Source organism: Ictidomys tridecemlineatus, chromosome 11, assembly GCF_052094955.1.
Source record: "Ictidomys tridecemlineatus isolate mIctTri1 chromosome 11, mIctTri1.hap1, whole genome shotgun sequence".
Classification (NCBI taxonomy): domain Eukaryota; kingdom Metazoa; phylum Chordata; class Mammalia; order Rodentia; family Sciuridae; genus Ictidomys; species Ictidomys tridecemlineatus.
In genome coordinates this window covers 49,256,610-49,261,921 of record NC_135487.1, presented here as the reverse complement: position 1 = coordinate 49,261,921, position 5,312 = coordinate 49,256,610, and positions in this window count along the sequence as shown.

Here is a 5,312-nt window from a genome sequence, read left to right as displayed (position 1 = left end):
TAAAACAGTTGATGGGGGTAGGAATATAGTTCGGAAATAGAGCACTCGTGTAGCACATCCAAGCCCTTGGGTTTGATTCCCAGCACCACAAACAACCAAACAAAAACAGAGGAAGGGTTTGAGGAAAGCTGATCAATGCATACTAAGTTATATTAGATACGAATAACTTTTAGTATGCTATTGCACAATGGAATGACTACAGCTAATGATAAGGTACTATATATTTTAATAAACTCAAAGAAAGGATTTTGAATGTTTTCATCGTAAAGAAATCATTGGAATGGGGATGGTGCACACCTGTAATCCCAGTTACTAGGGAAGCTGAGGAACAAAAGATTGAGGCCAGCCTCAGCCTTAGACTCTGTCTCAGAATAAAATCAAAAAGGATAGGGGTGTAACTCAGTATGAGAAGCCTGAGTTCAATCCCCAATACCGGGGGGGGGGGGGGGAATAAATATTTGAGGAAATAGATGTGCTTAACCTACTATAAACGTTATATAGTGTATATATGTATGGAAAAATCACAGGTATCCCCATTTTCATATACAATTTTTATGTATCATATTTTTAAAAAAAAATATGAGGGGCTGAAAGAGAAGGATCTCAAGATCAAGACCAGCCTAGGCAACTCAGTGAGACCCTATCTCAAAATAAAAACAAAAATGGGCTGCAGTGTATCTCGGTAGCACAGCACTTGTCAAGCATGTGTGAGGCCCTGGGTTCCATCCCCAGCAAAGAAAAAAAATAATTAATTAATTAGTTAATTAATTAAGAAAAGAGGGCTAGGGATCTAGCTCAGTAGAATACTTGCCTCACATGCACTAGGCCCTGGGTTCAATCCCCAGCACCACAAAAAGAAAAGAAAAGAAAAAAAACAGTTGTTGAATATATACTGCCTGCTAAGCATGAGAATAAGAAACATAGTCCCTGTTCTCAGTGGATTCAAAACTGGGAGAGAGTTTCTAACAATTATATAATTTAATCCTTTCAACAACTATACAGAGGGTGGGGCTATTCTATTCAGTGGTAGAATACTTGCCATCATTCACAAAGCCCTGGGTTCAATCCTAGTACTACAAAAATTAAAATTAAAATAAATAAAATAAAATAGCATGTAGCATAGGGGGCTTAAGAAACTTGTTCAAAGGTGTATGGTAGTGAGGGCAGAGCTGAAAGTGAACATTTCTCTAAGAGATCTAGCCCTAGACCTAACCTAATATGTACCTTACAGGTGTGGGTGAGAGTTGAGGAAAGAGGAGTTCATGCATTGTCCCTAGTGGCTTATAGGGCAAGGGCTATACCAGGAGGTGCTGAAGACCCAGATGAGGCACCCCAAATGAATATCAAGCATAAGTAGAGAAATATGTATGTGAATGAAGGAAGAGAACCCCTTGCATTCTTCAGAAGGGACTTTCGAGACCAATTATATATTTCATTGTTAGCACACATGGGGGTTCATCCTCCTTTGTTCCTTTATTCACCCCTGTAGTCATTAAGTTATGGAACCCAAAAACTAGGAGATGATGTGGGTTCATCTGGCCAGAGCCTCTTCCTAATCCAGATGGCAAGCCGACCACTCACTGAGACTGACTTCCCCCTCCAGTGGAAAGCCTCTCAGCACCTCTGAAAAGACCAAGGGACTTATTCTCATTACAGCAGATCCTGGCTCTTGGTCTTTGTCTTCTAGGTCCTTGGGCTTTATTCTATACTGTTGCTTCTCCTCATCTCAGCCTCATTATTTATTCAAATGCATAACCACCCTATTATACAACTATGAATATATTATTCTCCTACACCTCCTTTTGTATCAAGGAGAAAAAAGTTGGTTAATAGATTTGTCTAAGATGACTCAGTGGATGAGGGACGGGACGGAGCCAAGAAGTCAGATTTTCTTTCCCTTCATCATTCTGCCCAGTCATCAGGGACCCTGCAAGAGCAGGTTGGGGTAAGAAAACTTGAGTGGCAGTGCCCATTCTCTCATAAATAGATTGCAACTCTAAGAGTTTTCAAGTCTTCACTACTTATTAATTAACAGTCTGTTTTAAGTTTTCTCAGGCTGCCATAATAGAACATTGGGTAACTTCAGCAGTAGAAATTTATTTTCTCACAGTGCTGGAGGCTGGAGTTCCAGACCAATGTTCATCAGGGTCAGTTCCTGGTGAGAGCCCTCTTCCTGACTTGTAGAGGGCAACATTCTTACTGTGTCTCACCAGGCCTTTCCTTGTAGCATGTGGGTGGAGGATGGAGGGATCTAGAGAGATCTTCTCCTGTAAGACCACTAGTTCTGTCAGGGCCCCATTTTTGGACTCCATTCAATTTTGTTTCCTAAGGATCATATCTCCAGATACTGTCACATTGGGAGTTAGGGCTTCAGCATATAAATGGAGGGAAGGGCACAAGTAGTGCACAGGACAGTTCTATTAAATGTTAGGGGGCAGGAAATGTGTCATCTCAGAAAATACTCTTACTTGCCTTCCCAACTCTTTGTGAAGTCATCATTATGAAAATAATGAACTATGGAAAAACCATTAAGTATCATTAGTAAGGCAGAAGAACTTGTGAATCACCTAACAATTCTTTCTTTGTGTGTGTGTGTGTGTATGTGTGTGTGTTCTTTTTCATAAATATGCCACATTTAATAGGTTCACAGTGCTTTTACTTGGCGTCAATTATGAGTTGGTTTCAAAATTCACTATTACATCAGCTCGCGTGAGTACTAATCTCTCTCTCCATTCCTTTGGGGCAATTCTGCCAACAGGGGGACAGGTTCTATTAGATTTCAATTTGTTTTGCTGTATTTGTCCATACAGCAATACAGAAAGTGGCTCCTAGCTAATACAGCTTGACCATATTTGTCATGGAAATCAGGTGCACATTTCTGGTGACTCTACCTTACCACTGTTTGCTGAATGCTTTGAACTTGGAGACGATTTAGTGTGTTTCTGGCCAAGGGAAGAGAAAACTGAAGCAACCGCACGTACTGGTTTGATGCAAATTCGCTCCAGGTACCTTTGCAAAGAACCCTGAAAAAACTATCACCTAAAAATTCTCAAGTGCCTACTCTGCACTAAGTATGGTCATAAGCACATATGTATTAACTGATTTTATCCTCACAACCACCTTATTAGGTAGATCCTATTTTAATTCTCATTTGCAGATGAACAAATGGAACTATCCAACACCACACAACTCATTATTTTTTATTTAGTTTACCCTTCTTAAATGCTTAGAATGAGAATTTTAAATTAAAAAGCAGAAACTAAGGAAATTTAAAATTACAATCAACTCAAATCAGCAAGTGCAGTGAATCCTACTGGGGATGTACATCAGTGGTGGAAAACTTGTCCAGAATGCACAAAGCCCTGAGTTGAATCCCTAATACCTCAAAGAAAACAAGCAAAAAAATATCTTCTAAAGTTTTGAGAATTCCAGCTATTCATGTCATATTAAAGTTGCCATACCTTGCAATTATTAGTAAAATGCTGAATTGGAGTCTTCAAAATAAGACTACTTATTTTTTTTAAATATCAAGTATAATTGAGAGGCCATCCTCCCCGCAACCCAAATCAGCAGGACCAACTATTCAAGTTTGACTGGGACTGCCTTCTCTTCTAGTCCAGAAACCACTCTACTCTTCCAAAGGTGGTTTGGGCCAGATCTTTGTTGTTGGTTTGGGGGGTTTTGTTTGTTTGTTTTTGCTTAAAAAAGAAAGAAAATTACCATTTTTTTTTCTTGTGGCCTCCCTTTTCTGAGATTGTAGATGATGAATTTTAATTTTAACAGGAGAAAGGAATGGGATTAAAAAAAGAAAATGATCAGAGGGCAAGAGCCTACCCTGCCCAGCCCAGATAACTACAGAGAAGCACAATTTTTCTCAGCTGTTGAATCTTGAATTCATGCACAAAACTCTCACCCCAACTTTGAGAATGAGCCTGAACTGAGGCGAGTCCATGATGCCCTGCACAGTTTCTCCCAGGTCAGCTCTCTCTCCCCCATGGCTGGGCATCTTTATATAACTTGGTCAGGCGAGACTCTTAATCCCAGAGTACTTAGGCTTTTGATAGGCAGAGTTCAGTTACTTTCAAAAAAACCTTCCTTCCTTTGTACTTCACTTCAAAAACCTGTTTTAAAATTCACAAACTAAACAGATTTTTTTTTCTCTATGAATTTCTGCTGCAACAAACAATAATACTTAATATTCATTATATTATATAATAAAGACACTACCTCATGAGGTTTAGGTAATAATTTTTTTTTAAAGAGAGAGAGAATTTTAATATTTTTTTTTTTTAGTTTTCGGCGGACACAACATCTTTGTTTGTATGTGGTGCTGAGGATCGAACCCGGGCCGCACGCATGCCAGGCAAGCGCCATACGGCTTGAGCCACATCTCCAACCCTAGGTAACAATTTAATTAAATTTCACTACCTAGTGAAACTTAGTCCCCCAAGAGTGTTTGTGGGCCAATGACTGTTGCAAACACTTTACACGCACTACTTCATTTAATCACAAAACAGCTTCATGAAGTAGGTATGGTTGTTATCCTCTTGTTACAGATGAGGACATTCACAGTAAGGTTACACAGGTCACTTGGCTAGGAGAGGACAAGGCTGGATTTCAAGCCGGGCAGTTAGACTCCAGGTCCTGTCCATTCTCCATTCTCTCAGAGAAATAGAGAGATCACAGAAGTTCCAAGAAAAGAATCAAAGGTTATTGCAAGTGTCATTCAGTGATAGAGTCTGTGCTTAGCATCTATAAGACCTTGGGCTTGATCCCCACTTCGAAAGGAAGGTAGGAAGGAAGGAAGGAAGGAAGGAAGGAAGGGAGGGAGGAGAAGGGAAGGGAAAGGAAGGGAAGGGAAGGAGAAAATATATGAAGGTTAGTGTTTCAAAATATTACCATAATATTCTACTTTGTACTATATTAGGAAAGATGGATTGACAGATGGATCAATGGATGGATGAATGGCTAGATCAATTATATGATAAAGCAAGTATATTCAAATGTTAGTGGCAGAATGGTGAATATTCAGGTATTTGTTATAAAATTCTTTTTTTTTTTTTTTTTTTTTTAAATTTTAACATTTATTTATTTTTTCTTAGTTCTCGGCGGACACAACATCTTTGTTGGTATGTGGTGCTGAGGATCGAACCCGGGCCGCACGCATGTCAGGCAAGCGCGCTACCACTTGAGCCACATCCCCAGCCTAAAATTCTTTTTTCTGTGGTCTAAAATTTTCTACAATATTTTTCCCCAAATATTACTGTAGCATATTTGAAACCTGAGATCCACTCAGGTGATCCTGTCTTCTT